Source organism: Rattus norvegicus, chromosome 14 (assembly GCF_036323735.1).
Source record: "Rattus norvegicus strain BN/NHsdMcwi chromosome 14, GRCr8, whole genome shotgun sequence".
Taxonomy (NCBI): domain Eukaryota; kingdom Metazoa; phylum Chordata; class Mammalia; order Rodentia; family Muridae; genus Rattus; species Rattus norvegicus.
Window position 1 is genome coordinate 35,733,891 of NC_086032.1, and position 16,429 is coordinate 35,750,319.

At 43.2% G+C, this 16,429-nt stretch overlaps 1 protein-coding gene across 6 annotated transcripts in view; it reads left to right on the top strand.

The window, feature by feature from the left end:
• Positions 1–16,429, top strand: part of Tec (tec protein tyrosine kinase) — a 109,007-nt gene that overhangs the window by 27,334 nt on the left and 65,244 nt on the right. For 3 of the 6 annotated variants that reach the window (XM_063273685.1, NM_053432.1, XM_063273684.1), the window contains 1 exon segment: positions 14,996–15,069. The exons of the other annotated variants lie outside the window; for them this stretch is intronic. The gene's annotated coding sequence lies outside the window, so the exon portion shown is untranslated. 6 annotated transcript variants of the gene reach the window in all.

Sequence of the window (16,429 nt, forward strand, 5' to 3'; positions counted from 1 at the left end):
CATGTAGTAGGAACACAGTAGCAAGCTGCAAGGGAGGCCATCAAAGCATCACACCAAAGGCCACAGGGGTATAAGCCCAGTGAAGAGGCGGCCTAACCTTGTGCATTTGTGTCTGTCATGGTGCCTGCTGTCGAGTGTGGCTTCAGTGAAGTGTTTACGGAAACATCTAGGAACAAGTAAACCAATGTTACAAAGGACTCATTTGGATTTTGTTTTAAACAGTGGAAATAGTTTTCTCTCCCTCAGGACTATCTAGACTTGAGGGAGAATGGAAGAGATGGAGGAGCATTAAAATGGGATGTATTTAAATTAGTGCATGCTGTTTTTACTGCTTGTGTTTCTTCAACCACTGTGCATTTCTCAGTGCTCAGCCCTTGGTCTGACGTAGGCCCTGTTCCATTTTATTCCATGGGTGCAACCTACTAGGTTTTTTAGCTCAACCTAGGTACCACCGTTTTGTTTGTTTGTTTGTTTTGTTTTTTGTTTTGTTTTGTTTTTGTTTTTTTGTGCCATATAACCCAGAGTGGTCTGAAACTCACTGTGTGGCCCAGGCTGGCCTTGAACTCTTAGCAGTCCTCCCGGCTCCTTTTCTGCAGTGCTAGGAATACAAGTGTATACCGGCACTCCTAGCTCCCTGGCATTCCCTAATTGATCGTCTGCCTCAGCAGAAGCCATCTGCGGTCCAGCACATGGTAAATAACTAGCTCCATCACTAGCTTTGCTGTGTCTGTTCTTTCCACTAGGCTGAGTGGTTTAATCTAATGGCACTATCTATTTTATTTCGTTTTCAAGAGCCTGAGAATGTATCTAGCACTGACTAGATGTTCAGTTGTTGAGTGTGGACATGTGAGCCAGTTTGGAATAAAGATACAGCAAGAGCCAACGTAGCCAACATTTCCCTGACCATTTCCTTAGGTCTAAGAAGTTGCGCATTACCTTGTTTGTTCCTATGACAGTCCTTAGAGGTTGGTGCCACCATCTTCAGTCTCATGAACAGCATAATAGCACCTCAGGAGTTAGGTAACTACCTGAACTTCTATGACGATAAGGTCTGAGTCATGTTCCTCAGCTCAGCCATTCCAGTTCCTTCCAATAACCCTTGCCTCTTAAACAGTTCACTCTGAGTGACTGGCAGAGTGAGGTAATGCAGGCTGGGACCAGGAAAAACATCTTCAGGATAATGCTCAGAGGACTATTGCTTCATCAGAAGACACATTAAAAGGTGCTTCCTTTAGAAACCAGGTCATAGTGGTACATGCCCATAGTCTCAGCCACCTTGGAAGCTGAGGCAGGAGGATTGCTAAATCTTACAAGTTCATAATCAGGCTGACCAACAGAGAGACCCTAACTTGGAAAAAAACCCTTTTTGGTCCTTTAATATACGAAAAGGCATATGCTTGACTCCAAGACAATAATTTTTCTGTTTAAACCAATAGCTCTTTGGTGAGCCAGTAGATTTCTAGCATATTGAACTAGAATAATTGAATTACAGAGCTAAAGGCAGTGTTGGAGGTCACCAGCTTCACCTTGTAAATCTTACAAAGAATGTCACAGAACCCTCAGAATTTGAGCTTTGGCCTCCGTTTTCTTGCTTATCCAGTACAGAGGAGTCTTCTCTCCCCACCAGGCCACCATATATATGCATGTTAAAGGGCCTCGCAGAAGAACAGTGAGCACAGAATGCTCCCATTTCAGAGATGAGAGTCTTGCCACTCATGACAGATGTTGGCACTGGTGTGGGCCTGTCCGGTGAACAAGCTCTGGATCTCCAGCTCTGTCAGGAAAGGATCTGTACAGGACAGAACTGGTTCCCTGGAGCAGCAGAGAAGGGCAGGTCCTGCTGGCTGGCACCAGGACGATTCCTGGACACCAACTAAAAATGCAGATGGGTGTTTGCAATGCAAAGATGGTGAGGGTCTTGTGGTATTTAACTTCATAAAAGATGTGTTTTCCTTTACATCTGTCCAGTGACAGCAGGAGACGCTGAAAATGGGAAGACTACAGAGTCTTTGATTACCTCTGAGGTTTTGATTCTAAAGTAATACAGTGGAGGCCTTACAGTAATTACCTACTAAATGGCTCTTTTATTCCAGGCAAGTTTCTGGCTGCTAGATAATGCTAACTGTATATTCTTTTGTTTAATTTATATAAGACCAATTAGTCAGACTTGAAAATACATTTTTGAGAAATTGTGGGATCAAATGAGAAGTTACATATATGACATATACACATCCATTTTTAAAAAAGATTTATTTATTTATTTATTTATTTATTTATTTATTTATTTATTATATGAGTACACTGTTGCTGTCTTCAGATACACCATAAGAAGGCATCAGATCCCATTACAGGTGGTTGTGAGCCACCATGTGGTTTCTGGGATTTGAACTCAGGACCTCTGGAAGAGCAGTGAGTGCCCTTAACCTTTGAGCCATTTCTCCAGCCCTACATCCATTTTTTTATTGCATTTTTTTCACCCGATATTTATCGGTCAGCTTCCCTCACCCAATTTCTCTTAGATCCTCCACACTCCCCACCCACCCAATTCCATACCCTGTCTTTCTCTCTTTAGAGACAGGCAAACAAAACCCCAAACAGAATTAAAAACAATAAAACTATAGAAAAAAAAACACAAGAAACACACACACACAAACACACACACACACACACAGAGAGACACACACACACACACATCATGAAAACAAAAAAAAATTGGAAACCATAATATACAAGCAAAAAGACCAGTAACTTACAAAACAACACAACACATCAGTAAAGCCCAAAATGCTCAGAGAAAGCAAGCATTGTGAGACAAAGTCTATAAAAATACCACTGAGTTCATTTTGTGCTGATCATCTGCTGCTGGAATGGGGCCTACATTTAAGTATGGTTTCTATACACAGTGAAATCCTACCTGAGAAAACTACATGTTCCTTTGCAAGCAGATGTCTGTTGGAGATAGCTTCTTGGTTGGGGATGGGAGTTCCTGTCCACTTTCCCCCTCAGTTCTGGGACCTCATCTGAAGTTGTGCATGCTGCCACACTCTATGAATCCATGTTACTCCTGTTGTGTCTGGAGGCCACTCTTTCCTTGGAGTCACCTGCCACCTCTGGCTCCTATACTCTCTGTCTCCGCTTCAGCAGAGCTCCCTGAGCCCTGAGAGGAGGGATGGATGAAGACATCCTATGTAGAACTGAGTGTTCCAAGGTCTGACACTGAACATTCCTAATTGTGGGTCTCTGTGTTAGTTCCCATCTACTGGGACAGGAAGCAGCTTGCCCGTAAGAATTTCACAGTGCACTGGACAAAGTTAGACATTGATTTATTTTATGGACTCTGGCAAATCCATTTCAGACTACATTGGCAGAATGTAATATAGAGATTTAGTTTAGGTAATACAGAAGGAAAAGTGCCCAGCTTGAGGATGAGTGTGCCTCAGATGTTATGAGTGACACAACTTTGATTTGGGGATGACAGTAAAGGTTCTGGGGTGGTGGTAAATGGAAAGTGATAGAAAACATGAGAACTGCTCAGATGTCTGCACCATCCAGAGGTGCTGTGGATCCTCCTCAGTTCTCTACTATCTAGAATGTCCTTCCTTCTTTCTCAGCATTGGTCTCATGTGTGTTGAAATTTTTTTTCTCCATGGGAATGCATTTTGGATCATAGAATTAAATCCAAGTGGAAAAAACCTAACCTCTTCTAGTCAGTTTAATTTCAGCCATATGCTTGGGCTGCCTCTAGAAAGTGAAGAATACTTGTAATTAATTGTGTTTTCTTGGGTGTAGTTAATTTCTCCTTCTAGTGTCTTCTGTGGGGCTGGATTGAGGGATAGATATTGTTTAAACTTGACGTTGTCATGGAATATCTTGTTTTCTCCATCTATGGTGATGGGAAGTTTTGGGTATAGTAGTTTGGGCTGACGTTTGTGGTCTCTTATAGTTTGTAAGACGTCTGTCCAAGATCTCCTGGCTTTTAAATTCTCTGTCGAGAAGTCAGGTATAATTCTGATAGATCTGCCTTTATATGTTACTTGGCCTTTCCTCCTCGCAACTTCTAATATTCTTTATTCTGTACATTTCGTGTTTTGATTATCATACAGCAGGAAGATTTTCTTTTCTGGTCCAATCTATTTGGTATTCTGTAAGCTTCTTGTATATTTATAGGCATCTTTTTCTAAAGGTTAGGGAGTTTTTCTTGTATGATGTTGAAAATATTTTCTAGACCTTTGAGCTGGTAATCTTCCTCTATTCTTATTATTCTTAGGTTTGGTCTATTCATAGCATTCCAGGTTTCCTGGATGTTTTTCCAGGAACTTTTTAGATTTAACATTTTCTTTGACCGATGTATCAGTTTATTCTGTTGCACCTTCTACGCCTCAGATTCTCTCTTCCGTCTCTTGAATTGCACTGGTGACACTTAGACCTGTAGTTCCCGTTCGCTTCTGTATTATGTTTGCTTCCATTTCAATTTTCAGGTCTTGGACAGTTGTATTCATTTTCTTCACCTGTTTGATTGTATTTTCTTGTATTCCTTTAAGGGATTTATTCGCTTCCTCTCTAAAGACTCCTACTTTCTTCATAAGATTGGAAGTCATTGTCTTGTGCGTCAGCTGTATTGGACTATCCAGGACGTGTGGTAGTAGGAGAGTTGAGCCGCCATATTGCTTTGACTGTTGTTGATTGTGTTCTTATGCTGACTTCTAATCATCTTGATTTGAGGATTATTATAGGTTTGGGCTGATTTCTAAGTTTATCTTTGTTAGATGGGTGGTTTTTTGGATGGTTTTTTTTCTTGGTTTCACTTTCTTCTCTGTCTTCTGACCTGAGTGGTCTGGGTTTTCTGGCCTTCAGGTTCAGTGGGGTGTCTGCTGTGGGGTTTTTGTGGCCTGCATGACCTACATGGGGTTTTGGGAGACAACATTGGCGTTAAGTTTCCCAGGGTCAGCGTGGCCTGCTGTGGCTGGTGCCATTGAGGCCTTGGGGAATGCAGGTGGGGTTGTGGACTGGAAAATGGAGTCCAGGGGGCATGGTTATGTTTATGGCTGTTAGGTATACTTTAAGGGGAGTTGGCAGGAATAGAGCATGGGGCTGAGTCTTACCTGGTGTCTCTGGTGCCAGAGTGGCCTCTGGGAAAGTAGGTGAAGTCGTCACATTTAAATTATCACAATTAAAAGAATCACTATTGTTTAGCTAAGGTTCTTGTTTTCTGTTTATCTTCATTCATATAATAATCATACTAAAAAGAAAATGAAAACACATCCCAGAGTTTAAATATCCAATATTAAAATTAAAAAAATAAATTCACTATCAAACATTTTGAAAATGAAATAGTAAAAACATGCCTTTTCTCTGTATGATTCTGACTGAAATTGGGCAATCTTTAGAAGGAACTTCTATGTCAGGATGTGTCCATCAAAATCTGAACATTGACATCTACTTTATGCACCTGTTGATGTGTCGCCAACCTTCTGTCTCATTCTGCTCGTATGACATTTCCTCACTGAAGTGATTTGTTAGACTCTGAAAGGGGGCAATGTACTCTTTGGTGAGCACAGCCTGGAGAACACTTTTGAGTTGGTAATAATTCTAAGGTATTTTACACAGGTCACTTTTTTTTTATTTTCCCATCTTTATTAAATTAGGTATTTCTTATTTACATTTATTTTATTTTATTTTTAATTAACGAGTATTTCTTATTTACATTTCGAATGTTATTCCCTTTCCCAGTTTCCAGGCAAACATCCCCCTAACCCCTCCCCCTCCCCTTCTTTATGGGTGTTCCCCTCCCCACCCTCCCCCCATTGCCACCCTCCCCTCAACAATCACGTTCACTGGGGGTTCAGTCTTAGCAGGACCAAGGGCTTCCCCTTCCACTGGTGATCTTACTAGGATATTCATTGCTACCTATGAGGTTAGAGTCCAGGGTCAGTTCATGTATAGTCTTTAGGTAGTGGCTTGGTCCCTGGAAGCTCTAGTTGCTTGGCATTGTTGTTCATAAGGGGTCTCGAGCCCCTTCAAGCTCTTCCAGTTCTTTCTCTGATTCCTTCAATGGGAGTCCTGTTCTCAGTTCAGTGGTTTGCTGCTGGCATTCGCCTCTGTATTTGCTGTATTCTGGCTGTGTCTCTCAGGAGAGATCTACATCTAGCTCCGGTCGGCCTGCACTTCTTTGCTTCATCCATCTTGTCTAATTGAGTGGCTGTATATGTATGGGCCACATGTGGGGCAGGCTCTGAATAGGTGTTCCTTCTGTGTCTGTTTTAATCTTTGCCTCTCTATTCCCTGCCAAGGGTATTCTTGTTCCCCCTTTTAAAGAAGGAGTGAAGCATTCACATTTTGATCATCCGTCTTGAGTTTCATTTGTTCTAGGCATCTAGGGTAATTCAAGCATTTGGGCTAATAGCCACTTATCAATGAGTGCATACCATGTGTGTTTTTCTGTGATTGGGTTACCTCACTCAGGATGATATTTTCCAGTTCCGACCATTTGCCTACGAATTTCATAAAGTCGTTGTTTTTGATAGCTGAGTAATATTCCATTGTGTAGATGTACCACATTTTCTGTATCCAGTCCTCTGTTGAAGGGCATCTGGGTTCTTTCCAGCTTCTGGCTATTATAAATAAGGCTGCTATGAACATAGTGGAGCATGTGTCTTTGTTATATGTTGGGGCATCTTTTGGGTATATGCCCAAGAGAGGTATAGCTGGGTCCTCAGGTAGTTTAATGTCCAATTTTCTGAGGAACCTCCAGACTGATTTCCAGAATGGTTTTACCAGTCTGCAATCCCACCAACAATGGAGGAGTGTTCCTCTTTCTCCCGCTCTGCATGTACTGACAGGTCACTTTTATAGTCCTTCACAGATCCTAGTATCCTCTTGTCTGTTTTTCTCATTGCACAGATCATGGCTTGTTCGTTTTTGTAACTACCTGCATGCCTCATGAGTGGTTCATTGTCATCCTAGATATACAATAAATGTCAGAGTATATTCATGTCAGAAACCACTCCTGTGAACAGATTGGCTCATACACTGAACTCGGGTGAACCAGTGAAGAGGGGGTAGCTGGGGAAGGAAGGAGGTTGGCAGGGGTTCAAGGAGAACAAAACAAAAATGGTGAGGTCGGGGAGTGGCCAGGTGAGAACGTGTGTTCTGGTTATATGAGGCAGGGTGAGAAGAATGTGTGTTCTAGTTATCTGAGTCTGGGTGAGAACTGCCCCCAACACTGCAGGGGAAGTAAGAGCAACTGTCCCACTCATGGCCTCTGTGGGCAGTGTACAGGGTTGGGGAAGGGAATGCTAGTCTGCTCATCCTGTGCTTAGGGATGGTCTGCAGTGTGGTGATGTTGGGAGGTAAGGCATTGGGGAGGAAGATTAAAGTAGTTTTTAGTGTTCTCCTGAGGCTGTGATAAAAGCCAGAGCCTGCCCTCACCCTGCAGTGAGTGGAATGGATGCCGTAGCTGCCACAGGGATAAAGGCTTGGCTCTTGTTCTCAGTTTGTGACTAGTGTGCAGGTCCGTGCTTCAGAAAAACCACTGAGGGGATGGGATGACACAGTGCTTCTGAGGGCTTAGTAGCTGGGACTGAGTCAACTATGCCAGGGGTGGTGCTGTGTGCCCGTACTGCCTGCCCACAGGAGGCTGAGTTGGGAGGCTCTCTTGAGGCCTGGGAGTTCAAGACTAGATTAGGCGCCATAGGGGGAACTTACATCACAAAGCAGGTAAGTTAGTCATGACGGTCTGTAATGTTAATGTATTTCCTGTGTAAAGGGCCATTCTTCTGCAGACTGCCCACCTTTCAGGATTTCACAGGTACCTTTGAAAGGCACCGGGGCAGTCTTTCAGAACATGGATGCGTATTTCTAGAGAAACCTGTCTTCAGTTCCTTCTTTGTGTTGATCTAGATTCCATAGCGTTTGATAGATAGGGATATCACAGTTGTACTTTGGTGTTTTTGTAAGTTCGTTACATCAGCAGTGAGGTAGATGATCTGCCCTTGGCTTTACTAGTTTAGGGAAGAAGGGAGAACGCTCATTTGTTACTCCACTGTCTTCTAGTGTTTTCTGTTAGAGATGATCGCTTTTATTGTCAGACTTTTTAGGACTGATTTTTAAACAAAATCATGGGAAGCTGTTGCGTCTCTAGGCTTCTGTTTTTAGGCTCCAACAGACCAAACTAAGAAAATCAAAATGGAGTCACTTGTGCTATAGCTCCACATAGTGAACACAGACTGAGTGCAAGCGTTAAGACCCCTAAGCTGGCTAGTTCTCCATGAAACCAGATCTCAGTCTGAGAAAGTGTCCTCTTGGCTTTACATCTTATGTAAACATTTAATCAGAACAAGTGAGATCTCAGTGTCATAGTTTAAAATCTATTGACTGGCCCCCGTGTCTCACGGTCCTAAGGTCACTGTTCTGCCAATGCCCGAGGGAGTTCTCATTCCATTTTACAGAGTAGACTTTGCCCTGTTTATCAGTTTCACAGAAAAGCCAAGTTTATCTATGTAATCCCGGTGTAATTTTATCTCTTGATAATCTCTTAAGTAGCACGCTTACATTACTCAATATTTCAAATTTAGGTTCTACTTTACTCCCTCTTGTGCCTGTCACTACTGAAGAGAATGCGGCTCCCTTGCACAACCTACCCTCCCACCCACACAGAAAAACACTTCCTGCCCTCCACAAACATTTATAATAGTAACAAGATTAGTATTTATTTATATTACTGTGATGCTATGGAGTCCGGTTAGTTAGCCAAGCTCAGGATGTACTGTGGGTGCTTTTGTATGGCTTTTCTGAATGATTGTTTTTATTTGCCCTGGAATTAATTTCATTTCTATATCTATGATGTTTAGCTAACTTATTATAAGCTTCCCTCGTACATTCACTTTTACATTCTACAAGAATTCTCCCGAGGAACCTTCTGACGCGCTCTTCTGGACAGGTTGACCTCTCTGCTTGCTGCTGTCTGTCCCTTTTCTTGGAATTTCCCTTCACCATGATGGGAACTTGGGAGGTCTTTTTCCCTTTTTTGTTTTTGTTTTTTCAAAAACTTTTTATTGGTTCTTTGTGAGTTTCACATCATGCACCCCAATCCCACTCATCTCTTCTCCTGTACCCGCTCTTCACCCTTGCAAACACCAACCCCCCCAACAGAGAAAAAAAATCTCATTGTGGAAGCCGTAGTGTGTCACAGTGTGTCCCACAGTGCACCGTTTTGTCTACACTTTTGCTTGCCAGTGTTCATTGCAATGACTTGTTGGTCTGGGACTAGGCTCCTGGCTTCTGCTACTCCACGATACTGGGACTTCTCTGGGACTCCTCTTGGGTATCCTGTTATTGCCTTGTGTCATGGAAATCCTGTCATGGATCCAGTTCAAAGGATCTTATCCTGAGAGGTCAGTCTGCTGGCTCTCCTGCTCGCACACTCTCTGGGCCGGCTCACCTGCAACTCCTACAGCCAGGGCCAGCTCTCCTGTGCTGCCCAGGTGAGGTGCAGGGCCTGTTCTCCTGAGTGCTACAATAGGTGAAGGGCAGAGCCAGTTCTCCTGCCTGCCATGGGTAGTAAGGGGTAGAGGAGGCAGGCATTTCTCTTTGTCCATGTCACTGCTCAGCAGACAAATAGTGAAGCCAACTGTTCCTCAGTGAGCTGGCTTGCCTATCTTTCCCCCTCCACCCCCCGCACTCTAGCCCCAGGGTCAGCTCTGTTATGCTGCCCAGGTAAGGAGCAGGACCCACTCTCCTGCTCTTATGATCCCAGGGCTAGGTTTCCTGCCTTCCACTGGTGGTGAGGATTGAGGGGCTAGGAGGGTATCTTTGCCTCATGGGAGGTGAGTGGTAGGTTCAGCTCTCCCACACTTGTACCTTGGGGTAAGCTTACCCACAACTTCTGCAATGTGTGGCCTGCTCTCCTGAATACTAAAGCTGACGAGGTGTGGGCTCTGCCCTCTTGCTCTCATGGCCCCCAAGGCCACCTCTCCCATGATGCCCAGGAGAGGGGTGGGACTAGTTCTGCACAACCTTCAGACATCAACTCATCCCCAGGTGGCAGTGCACACAGGGATGTCCGCCTGGCCTTTGGTAGTTAACAGACCCCTCCCTGCTGCTATAGGGCCAAAAATCCAGACGTGGCCCCCTGGTGGCAGCACAGACCAGGACCCCACCATGGTCCCAGGTGGCATCACCAGTTACTCACGTCAGGTTCTTGCCTACTACCCTCACTTCTCTGGTTCTGCCTCTCTTCATCGTGAGCACATCTTCCTTTTTCTTTCTCTTCCATTTCTTCACCATTCACTTGTTCCTCTTAGGTGGTGCCTGGGGTCTCTGAGTGTCTGGGGGTCATCTCAGGAGTGGTCTCAGGAGTGTTAATGCATGCATTAACATGCATTAAGATGCCAGGCAAGGGGGTTGGGGATTTAGCTCAGTGGTAGAGCGCTTGCCTAGCAAGTGCAAGGCCCTGGGTTTGGTCCCCAGTTCCGGAAAAAAAAGAAAAAAAAAAGATGCCAGGCAAGGGTCATCACAGGCATGGTCTGTTCCCCATTCCCCAGGCCTGTGAGGTGCCAGACTAGTGGCTGTTTCTCAGGCTAGCTTGCTGTTTGGCACAAGTAGCCCCTTGTGAGGGTCATCTGTCTTCGGCTCACTCCTGCCTGGCATTCAGGTTCTTCTAGTCTCTGGCTTGTTCCCCATCCTGAAAGTCCATCTGGGCTTGCCTGGTGCCAGACTGGTGGTCATCTCAGGCTAGCTCCCTGTTTGGATGGGGAGGTGGAATGGTTGTCTCAGGTTCACTCTTTTCAGGGAATGTTATGCTACTAAAATCATTCAGATGTTCGTAGATCACATGTCAATGCTGTATTTATGATCCTATACCCATATTGACATTCTGCTGAATATAGAATTTGTAAGTTAACAGTCTATTGCTTTCTGGTGGCTCTCCCTGCTTTTTCTCAGTTCTCAGTTTCTTCTAGGGGGAAACCCTCTGCTTCTGAGCTGCCAGTATTGTGGTGATTGCCATTCTGAATTTTGATCTTTTTTATTATTATTAACTTTTAAGTGTTTTGAACCTTCTGTCTCTTGCCATAATTTTGAAATTTTATAAGATGTGCCTTGACTTGGTTATATTTTTAATCTGGATATAACCTTTATTTTGGCAAAAACATGCCTAACTTTTTGCTTTTTCTTCCCATTGTTTTGTCACACTCTGGGCTCTGGGTGGGACCTCTAATGCTATTGTGTTTTCTTCCCAATTCATTGTTTGTTTGACTTTCTATCGTAATTTTTGGGAGATTTCCTCAGCTTGCATTTTAACTCTCCTGAGTTTTTGATTTCTACTGTCTTGATTTCCAGTGTCCACACCCCACCTCCTTTGGGTACTTTATTGTTTCTTTTGCCTGCGTCACAGCCTTGTGTCATATACGTTTGATACTAAGATCTTTCTAGAATTCTTTGGTAATCCTAAGCCTTCTTTTGTTTTGTGTCTAGGTTGGGCCTTTCTGATGTCTTTTTGTGCCCAGTGATGTGGATCACATGGTATAAGAGAACTTACAAGTGCTTAGACCATTTCACATTAGCTCCCTTTGCACTGCGGTACCCCTGCCCTGGGTACCACATTCTTCATTCTTCCCTGAATAGATCCTGTCTTAGGTTTCATGAAACAACAACAACCACAACAAACAAACAAAACCTTAGTTTTTCCTAGCATTGTGAATAGCTCCCTTGACACAGAAGAGGGACTATGTTTTGTTTTTCAAATAGACCTGCAAAAAATTACCCTGCAGTTGGGCGTGGTGGTGCATGCCTTTCACGTTTGAGGCCTGAATGATTTACACAGAGAGTTTTAGGCCAGCCAGAGCTACTCAGTGAGGCTCTGTTGATCTTTTACTGCTTTGTGGGTCTTCTTTCTTCCTCTGTTCTCCATCCTTCGTCCACACTTCCAACCCCCTTGCATTGATAGGAGAGAACAAAAGGATAGGAAGGAAAGGGAGCGAGGCTATCGCTACACTACTTCCTGCCAATTAGGGGCATCGGGATCCTTGGGACAAGTTTGATTTCCACCCTCAGGATTTCTAATTTCTTCTTTCTTCTTTGCGAACAACTACTTAATAAACTGTGACCAACAACAACCAATCAACCATGACCGACAGCAACCAACCAATACCAATAACCTGCTCTTGGGGCCCTGGCCCCATTTATACACTCTCTGAAAAGTCCCCAGAATTCCAAATATCATACAATGGCAGAATTTGTCTGCAGCTGGCAAAGTCACATCCCGGCATGAAGTGAGTCACAGTCAGCCGCTGTGGCAATCTGAAGCAGCCCCCCATCCCACTCCTGGGATTAAAACAAAAACATTCTTATAATATTTGTGTGTTTTTCAAAGAAATAAAAATTCTCACCATACTCTGTTTCACTCCCTTCCCCTGAAACACTAGTTCCTTCCTTTAAAGAGTTTGGAAGGTAGCTCAGTTAGTAAAGTCCTTGCCATGCAACTTCGAGGGCCTGAGTCCCATTTACAACATCCATATAAAAAACACAGCAGGATACAGATGCGATCCAGTGCTGGGGAGACAGAAACAGGTAGATCCCTGAAGCTTGTTCACTAGTCAGCCTTGTGAGTCATGGAGCTCCAGGTTCAGTGCAAGATACTAACTTAAAACTAAGGTGGAAATCAAATGAGAAAGATGTTCATCTATGGCCTCTACCTGTGCGCGCGCGCACACACACACACACACACACACACACACACACACACACACACACACTCACACTTTAGCTCCAAGTTCTTCTTTGCTACCACTCCTAGGGCTCCTAGATTTGGTGACTTTATTCTTATCCTAGCTAGAAGTTTTATGGTATAAAATGGTTGTTTTCCAAGTGTCCACTTCCTGCCTCTGTTAGACCTTGGGTGTATTTGTCTTCTGGTTTTTCAACCTTTGTCTTTTAAACCTTTTTTCTGTTTTGTACTTTTTAAAATGTATATTTATTTACAAACATTTTATTATTTTAAATATTGTGTGTGTGTGTGTGTGTGTGTGTGTGTGTGTGTGTGTGTGTGTGTGTTGGGTATGTGCATGTGTGTATAGGTGCTCATGGATTCCATGGAACCACGATATAGATGCTGGGAACCAAACCTGGGTCATCTTCAAGAATAGTGCACGCTCTTAACTGCTGAGTCCTCTCTTCAGTCCCTCAGAGAGTTAATTTCTTAATAACAACGAGTAAATAAAATATCTATTTTTGATGGACTTCCAGGAAGGAAGTGGGTGCGTATCCAGCCCTTCATCTTTAGCTGAACTTTTTCCATGAGAAGTGTACTTCCGTTCTACCCTTTGAGGGACAATGGCTTTTGTTGGCCAGAATTTTCCACTGATCAATGAATTATAACAAGGCAGTGTATTTATATGGGAAGAGTTCTTCCTTTGGAACCAGGAGGGATTTTTTTCTGGTCTTGATCTACATTACTTTGGGAAAGATACTTTGATGATGTTTAACCTAACCTTAGCCTTTTAATTTGTGGGGCAAAGGAGATGATGGGTAAGATCCCTTCCAGCTCACATAGCTCAACTCTGTATAAGATTATTAGTCTCTCAGTAAATCAGATTGGCTGATTCCTCCTCACCCTGAAGTCATTAAACAGACATTTTTCTTATCTCTCGTATCTGGACTTTTGCTTCTAGAACTGCAGTTAGGACATGCTGTAGCCAGTGTCGTCCAAAGTCTGTGTATTGTGTGGCAACATTGGAGCTGCTCCCTGGATGAGAACTACATGCTCTATACACACGTGTCTAGAGCCTAGCTTCCTTTTTCCCTTGTAATCTTTTCTAAGTAGCCATTTTCTTTCCTTTCTGAAAATGACTTTTGATAGATTTCTAAAGAAGTAGAATTTGCATACCAACAGTTTCTCAAGAAAACAAGTAGATAGTAATCTATCATCTATCTATCTATCTATATCTATCTATTATCTACCCATATATCTATCATCTATCTACCATCTATCTATCATCTATCTATTTATCTATCTATCTATCTATCTATCTATATCTATCTATTATCTATCCATCTATCTACCATCTATCTACCATCTATCATCTATCTATCTATCTATCTATCTATCTATCTATCTATCTATCTATATCTATTATCTATCCATATATCTATCATCTATCTACCATCTACCATCTATCATCTATCTATCTATCTATCTATCTATCTATCTATCTATCTATCTATCTAGGATCTTATTATATAGCCTAAGTTTAGTTTGAGTTTTATGATCCTTTTACCTCAGCCTCCTGAGTATTATGGTTTACTACTACAGACCAAAATGCACAGGCCAAAACTGTAATATAGCAAGAAGACCAACTTAGTTGCAAAAAGAATAAGTTTTCTTTGATTGCTCATTTATGATCCACGTGGATTAATGGTCCAGGTTGCCAAGTTCATCAAGAGACTGGGTGGTAGGAAGAGGCACAAGGCTTCAGGCTCGTCTTTAAGAGAGTGGCACACAGTCCCTCTGTGTAGAATTAGGATGTTCAGGCCCTGCTGCTGCAAACCTAGAAAATATTAAGGAAAAATGGAAGCAGAGCCTAGATAACTACTTTTATTTTAAAGCATTATTTGGGTGATTCTGATGTACTTTTTGGTAGATTAACAGCTAGTTGAGAAGTTATGCTGTGTACATTGTTAGAAATAGAAGAACTCGATGAACTTGGTGATGAATGAGAGAGATTATGGGCACAGGTCATTAACTAGAGACAGGAGAAAGGGTTGTGCCAAGGAGGGGAGTTCTGCATTGATGGAGTTTTCATAGGGGAGAGAGGATTGTGGAAAGGGGTGGAGACCAGAGGATGAACTCCGTGACGAGGGGTGGCCCTGCACCTTTGGAGGCTATTTTGAGCAATGTTTGGACTGACTCGGGAAGCATTGGAGTGGATATTGACTGTCCGAATACAACTGGATTGTGAACATCTCTGTGGTCAGACTAAGTTTGGGCTTTATCCTGCAGGTGTCACATGACACTGAGGATGTCTGAAGAATGAAGTGATGGAACTTTGAAGACCGAGTCAACGGGCAGAAGGGGTATGTGGTAGTTAGAGTTAAGTGGGGAAGAGTGTGGGTCATGGGAGAGCAGTTGAGAAGGTGCTGCCATTGTCTAGCTGTGAACTCAGGATGTTGTGAGCTAGGGAAGTGACAGTGGAATTCAATGAAACCATAATAGATGCCACGTTCACACTAAGTTTATTATCTACATCTCATTTAAACCTCACATTAACCGTGTATACCCCGGCACACCTTCTAAATCAAAGGGTGGATATTTAGAGGCTATGCTGTTAAAGAGACCCTCATAAAAATCAGAGGAGCCCTGAGTAGTCATTGAGAAAGAGAAGAACACTAAGGTTACCAGGTTGGAAGGAAGCATGGTGGAGTTCCTCAGTAGCTCAGTGTCCAGTCATAGATTACATTATCAAATTGCACTAAATGTGCTTCAAGGGACTCCTTTTACTTCTGTGGTTTGATATGTAATTGCTTCCTGAAAGGACATGGAGCAGGTAAGGGAAAGAAAGGTTCCTTTAATTCAGCTTGCCTCAGGGGAGAGTCTGCAGGCCTCTTCTGAGCACCTTTGGGTTTTCAAATGGTTGAGAATTAAATATGTTTGAATTTGACTTTTCTCCATCCCTCCCTCCCTCCCTCTCCCTCTTCCTCTCCCTCTCCCTCTCCCCACTTCTTCCTCTCCCACCCCCTTCTCTTTCATCCCCTGTTTCCTTTCGTATACCTTAGTGGTCAGAAAGACACATTCCAGGAACCATTTTCCCTCTTTCCATTATAGGGTGTTCTGATGATTGAACTCGGGTCATCAGATTTGGTGGCAAGCGCCTCTACCCGTTAAGCCATCTTGCCAGCTCTTGTTTACATTTTAAAAGGTTCCAGGTGTAGGACTGAGGGTCTTTGTATCTAGGCAGGTTTCCCTGAGGAGGGTTAGCTCTGACCTCTTGTGGTCCGGATAGCATATATATGGATCATGATGGTGTATTTATCAGGGGACTTCCCTGTAGTAGCAGCTTCCCTGTGGTACCACGATGATACGGGATCAAGGGGACATCTTCACTGAGGTACAGATGAGTGAGTTGTATCCACTACCATGCTCACTCATCGTTTAAATCAATTATGCTTTTTGCATACCAAGATCTTGAGGTCTAAATCCACAACACAGGCAATGGAATGCACTTTGCCATCTGAAGTATTTGTTCTCTGAAGTCAAATAGCAGAATACTAGAGAGCTGAGGGATACTGGGAGAGATGGGGGCTTGCATGCATCATCACCATTATCATCATTGTCATCATCTTCTTCATCGTTGTTGTCGTCGTCATCATCACCATCATCAATCTTGATTAGATTTTCCTAGGAAAGGGCAGGGCAGGATGGAGACTGAAGTAAGAG